Raw genomic sequence first — 6,807 nt, 5'->3', positions numbered from 1 at the left:
AAAATAGTCTGTCAATATTGAACGAGTTATAATGAATGCCGTCGTGTCAGGGTACTAGATATATCAACACAATCAATGAAGTACCGAGTGAGGGCGCTGTTTAATCACCGTCTTCGGCCGGCCGGCTGTCAAAGAACCCCCCCCCCCCCCAAAAAAAAAATCCATGGGAAAAAAAGGAAACATCACCTTAGAATTCGATATTTTAAAAAAATGGTAAACATGTAGCTAACTTACCAATTTGACAGGTCAAACTTTGATAACGATCGATGTATGCGCTAAAACTTAGGACCCAGACGTCCAGGGGCGCGCGGATCCGAGTTTTGGCTGGAGGGAAGAGGGGAGGGGGCGGGGGTGGGGGGGGGGTTGTGTTCCTGCATGATTTTCGTCCTTTTTTGAGGGGGTGCAGTGGAGAAATTATAACAAACAAATTGTACAAACAATAACGACTTGAGTCAAGTCTAGGAATTTGGGTGATGTTGGTCGTGGGCCAAGGGGAGCTGTTTGGGGTGGGATGTGTTCGGGGGGGATAAGGGGGGTTAAAAAAGAGTCGGGTCTGTCACGAGCCAATGAGGCCCATCATGCCAGCGTTCATCTCAGGTTTCAGTAGCATGAATCGACTGGGAATATTTCTACTCCCCCTGGATGGGATGCTAGTCCATCACAGTTATTCACCAGCTAATACCGGTACCCATTTATGCTGGGACACACAACATTTGACCAGCAGCTGGATTCAAAACCCAAACCCTCTGATCACGAGACACAAACCCTATAAACCTCAACACCATTATCCTGCTGCCACCATTGCAGTCATGTTCCCTGCATCCAATAACTACTGAATGATGCTAAAGTGCGAAAAGGAACCAGGGTATATTCATCCCAGCCTCGCTTTGGTTGCATTGATTTGAATTGGGAAAAATCAATATTTTCTTGATTCAGGCCTTAGTTATGAACATTCTCTTTAAGATAAGATAAGATCACAAACGATTATCAATTTAAAAACCTTTCTAAAAATCGTTTTTATATGATGGCTACATTGAACACGTTAACTAATTTGTTTAATTATTAAAATATATGACCATAGCAAGCATATTACCATGGCTTCTTTCTCTGTGAATTTTGTTTAATTTAATTGGTGTTCATGAACAGGGTTTCTTCCGTAATGCAATATAAAAAAGCTGTAGTTCCCGCTAGATTAGCCTACAGCTAGATGACGTCATCCGTTGTTTGCACAAGTTCCTGTTATGAATTGTGATTCATAGTGGGGAATAATTTCCTGACTTTGACAGGGCATAATCCGTTACTATGGTGACCATATCACTATTGATGATGTGTCGTTTCCGTTAGGTAAGACTGGTCGGTTCATCTGGCAAATAATCAGGGATATCAGTCAAGCACACTATCACAAACATCAAATTTGTTTTTTTCTCTCCCAAGGATAGAAAACCGGAAAACTAGGGACTTTCAAACCCAACCCGAGTCAATAACCAGTCAAGAGCAGGGAATTCCGGTGATGTTGGTCGTGGGCCAAGGGGAGCTGTTTGGGGTGGGATGTGTTCGGGGGAAGGGGGGTTAAAAAAGAGTCGGGTCTGTCTCGAGCCAATGAGGCCCATCATGCCAGCGTTCATCTCAGGTTTCAGTAGCATGAACCGACTGGGAATATTTCTACTCCCCCTGGATGGGATGCTAGTCCATCACAGTTATTCACCAGCTAATACCGGTACCCATTTATGCTGGGTTGAGAGAGATAAGTTGGGGTGAAGTGCCTTGCCCAAGGACACACAGCATATGACCAGCAGCTGGATTCAAACCCAAACCCTCTGATCATGAGACACAAACCCTGTAAACCTCAAGACCTATATCCTGCTGCCACCATTGCAGTCATGTTCCCTGCATCCAATAACTACTGAATGATGCTCAAGTGCGAAGAGGAACCAGGGTATATTCATCCCAGCCTCGCTTTGGTTGCATTGATTTGAATGGGAAAAATCAAGATGGCCGCAACATGATAATGGTCTATAGGTAGCAGACCAGTAAATAAACTTCCATAGACCCCAATGGTAAATGCTCCCACTTCAAAAATTCGGGAAAAATACTCACAACTCTCCAAGGTGTTCGAGACACACATCAAATTAAAGCTTATTTCATCATCTTTCATTTTCTTTTCAATTTTCGGGGGGTCAACTAATGACTTTTAGGAGAAATTTCCATCTGAAGATGATCACCCCTGAAAATAGTCCTGAAGCCCATCGCCATTTTGAAAAACGATGCCTACACTCCATTGCAAAATAGAGCACTTTTAGGGTCCAAATTACATCCAAATTACACAGAATTGCAAGCTTCCAGTCCTGTGCACGGCTTCCACCCATATTTTTTTACAAACCCTCAAGTTCATGGCCCACAGCATGCTCAAATACTGAAGATTTTCAGGGCATGCAAATCGTGATTGGGCCGGCGTAGGCAATTTCGGACCGATTTACTGGTCTGCACCCCTATATGCCTATAACATGCTGCACCACATTGGGAATGATGAATGAGGCTCTCCTTGTTTAGTTTCCTGTTTATCGGTACTTTCTCTTCTAGAAACAATTTCCCCACACGACCAACAAAATCCTGCACACTGAGAAAAACCCTTGGTAATTCCAGAATGTATTTCAACAGCGCGTAGATTGACCAACCATTCACAGTGAATTTCTCTTACGGAATTTCCTCATTTAAAATCACTTTCCTTCTGTATCAATCGACGCTTTCCCTGGAAAAGCCATTAAAAATGAAAGTAAAAACAGCGACACATACGAAAGTACTCCATAAAAGGGGTCAATCTTTTAAAGGTGTGATTTTATTCCATACACACAATGCAGGGTTTTTAACATTGACTGCTTGCTAAAGGGACAGCTATATTCAATAATTTCACATCTATTTCAAAATCTCCAGCGTGAATTAAAAGACTAAAAAAAAAAAACAATTACATTTATTTGTGATATACATTGTAAAATGGCATCAAATATAACATGATTTGAGGATGAATAGAGTATTAATTAATCCCTTTTGAAAGTTTTTAGTTCTATTTTCCAGAAAACGAGTTTGACCAAAAGCGGTTGTTTACAAATGCAACCGACAAATTAAAGAACTATTTTAAAAAAAAATGTATTTTACTTCAAATTCAACAATTCATATTGCAACTGCTGCCCTTGAATGCAGCGCGACAACGACCAGCTGACATTAATTTGTTAATGGTCTCCAGGAAAAATGGAAAAATAAATAGATTTAAGTTCAAATAGGGTTACTATTCACTCCATGTTATCATTTAAATTCAAGCCAATTGACTTGCGGTTAGAGTTCCACTTATAAAATACATGTACAACAATTTACTTGCAATTTTCTGGGATCTATTGATTTACAACTGGTAAAAATTCTCTTCTTAGCGTAGACAATTCCATCTGAAGTGAATTCTCGTTCAACGCACAGGCAAATGCAGTTAACAATTCTGCATCTTGTGAGTTATAATACTTGTATGGTATTACAGCTACTCAATACTATATCACTATACAATTTTATTTATTTTCTGAAATCTCAAAAAAAAATTATAAAAAAATCCAGAAGCAATGACACAGTATTAACAATCTAGTCGGGACCTCTTGGAGAGAGAACATTGAAGTTTAGGGACTGATAAAAGAAAACTCTTTGATGAACCCAAACTGAAGCCAAAATAAACATATCTGTATTGGAGATGGCCACATTATGCACCTGTGGCATCACCCAATCAATTAGGATAATTTTGTCAGGTGTACCACAAAGTAGCTAATTGTACACAGACTGTGTGCATACAATTCACGGCGCCTCACCTTGTAATGTGATTAACATGTAGTGAATGTCTATGAGCGCAAAGGTAAGAATAATTTCATGAGGTTGGAATGGAATATTCCATCTGTCCCCTGTTTGAAATTATTCTTTCTATTGCACGAATGTGAAACATTCATCAGTTTATTTATACAACGCCTGAATGTACCGCAATGGAAGTTAAAGGGAATGTACAACATTGGCTTTTGCTGCAATTTTCAGAAGTAAGTGCATTTGAAGGATTTATATGTTTTAGCATTATTGTAAAACTGACTGGTTTCACGTTTTTGGCTTGTAGATCCTGGGAAAACCAAGAAAACCAATTATATTCTTGTAGTCTGGTTCCCTGACCCCACTGAAGATGAAACGGAGCAATTTATAGACTTCGGGGAATTGTATGGCCAGAGTATCAATTTAGCTGGCTTGTACCCATTCACAGGTGTGTAATCAATTGCAAAGAAAATGTGGAACAACTAAATATAGGAAATATGGAGTAGTTTTTGAAAATAGCCAGTTTTCTCCAGCGCTGGTCGGCCGACCAGCATTGGAAAAATACAATTTTTCTTGAAAATGTCAGCACACCACGAGCCACAATGCTACAGGATGCTTTAGACTGTCGTTCCCTAACAATCCAGTAAAGTATTTCATGATAATTGGATCATTTCTTTTTTTGAGGTTTGCAAATGTTGTATCTTCCCTTTAATAAGCAATGGAAGTTATACAACTTCTATTTTTGGGGTGTGGCCGCGCTGTGCGTTGGGACAAAAGTTCAGTGACACATGATCAACAACCACCACTCAGTTGACGAAGATTTGTTTCCAGCGTTGTATAACATTCAATACTGTACTTGGATAAACAATATCAATGGAACTACCAGAACCAAATATAATGTAAACAAACACGGCTTTTTCATGCATCTACTTAATACAATAACATTATTTGTTTTCAAAACCAAAAAAAGGAGTTATAACACCAAATTAATGTTAAAAGTGAAACAAAACTTATGCTAGGAACATACCCTCAATTTAAAAATCACACGATTGTTTTAGCATCAAGGGGAAAAAAATCCCTGTGCAGGTATGTACATGTACATGTACACTCATTTCATAGCTGGTTTGGATTTATTTACATGTACGGTGTATTGTATGTGATTGTACTTTGCTTCAGCGCACACACACTGAAATTTGTATCCTTGTGTGAATTTGTTAACATGAAAAGTAAACCATGCATACATTTAATTCTCTTCGGAGACGTTTTTGGATGCACCATGTGAAGTAACTAAAAAATTAGAGGTGGTTTCTTTCTAACCCTAACCGTCCTCAATCCTCAAAAATCCTCCAGACGGTTTTGGACGATTGCAAGCAAAAAGTGGAATAACTGAATTTGGAAAATTGGGTGCAGTATTTTGAAGAAAAAAAAAGTCACTTTTTTTTTCTTCCAACGATGGTTGGCTGACCATTGTTGGAAATTGATACAAAAAGTCCACTTTTCTTGAAAACGACAGCACACCAGGTGCCACGACTTCACAGGATGTTGGAGACCATCATTCACTTACAGTCAAGTAAGGTCTTTCATAATAATTTGGTAGTTTTCTTGTTTACAAATGTTGTATATATTACCGGTACCTTTATGCCTCATTTTTTGGATAGGGCTCACAAATACTAACATTGTAAAAAAAAAAAAAAAAAAGCCAGTTAATTGGGGTCACAGTATCAATCATGTAAATTCCCTCTTTTCCTTAAAGTTATCCTCAAAATTTGAATGTCAATGAAGCCGATATAAAGCACACACTAAGTTCCAACAATGGCATGCAATGCATATTATGTGTCATCATCATATACATATAGGTTAACACTTGGAGTATATATATATTATTTATTTATACAAAGTTGTTAACAGTTACACAAATGCTGGAGTCTACATATCAGGAAGTTCTGCCCATTCCGAGCACGTTATCACTGTACACATAGGGACTTCTCCAACGGCGACAGCGTTGCGCCAGTGATTGCAAAAAGCAACTGCCCGTGAAGGATTATCTGAACAATGGCAGGCAAAGCTATTTAACGGAGCCCCGGTGATGTAGCATGCTCGGACAGGGTGATTGCAAACGTCACAGTGAAACTACAGCTGTGTTATGAAATCTGCTTTAATTGGCTTTTGTTTTCATATGTGTGAGGCATGAAATACCGTGAAATGTAACCGGGTCACATGTGGTCAATCATGTGATAAAAAAACTGCGCCTAATGAATATCGTCCGACTTTGTATACCCATGCTGTCACAGAATGCAAATGGGCAGAGTCGGTCCCAAGTATTGAGTTTGATCATGACATTTTGTATTTATAAACTTGAAGGAATTTAGTCGAGACATTCAAAAGTCAATCACATGTCAAAGTAGTGGTGGGATTTACATCCGGTGTTTGTTTGTTTTTTCAATTCGGTTTGAATTTCACTATTCCGTTTGGATTTTTCGAAACTGGATATTCAAACCGTCTGTAAAAAAATCAGGCCCTTTTTCTTGGTGACTTAGGCTAAAGATAACAACTGGAGCATCTCCCAATTTGCTCCATGGTCTCTGATTGTAACTGCATTCACTTGCTGGTGGTCTTCTTGGTTCACAAATAGCCTACCCATTTGTCTGATCAGAGAAGTTCCCACCTATTTTTTTTTTCAACATAACAGCTCTGGAGTGTTTTTTTTTTTTTATAAAGGCCCGGCGGTCTTTCGATCCTGCAAACTATACCAAATAATTGTGAGCGGCATTCAATGTGCATGTGGGACCTCACTCGTCACTTTTTGTCGGCGTGAATGTGAGCTGAATGGGAAGTTCCAGTGAAATCCGATAACCATTTTTCGGTTTGAAAAAAAAAATTTGGATAACCGAATTTTTAAATCTCCGATTTCTCCCACCACTACCAGTATGTCAAATCACTTGGCAAGTTGTAAGCCATTGACATGTATTGGCTGGGCAT

This window comes from Patiria miniata, unplaced genomic scaffold (assembly GCF_015706575.1).
Source record: "Patiria miniata isolate m_02_andy unplaced genomic scaffold, ASM1570657v1 HiC_scaffold_17, whole genome shotgun sequence".
NCBI classification, from domain to species: domain Eukaryota; kingdom Metazoa; phylum Echinodermata; class Asteroidea; order Valvatida; family Asterinidae; genus Patiria; species Patiria miniata.
The sequence above is the reverse complement of the archived record's forward strand: the minus strand, read 5'-3'. Positions refer to the sequence as shown.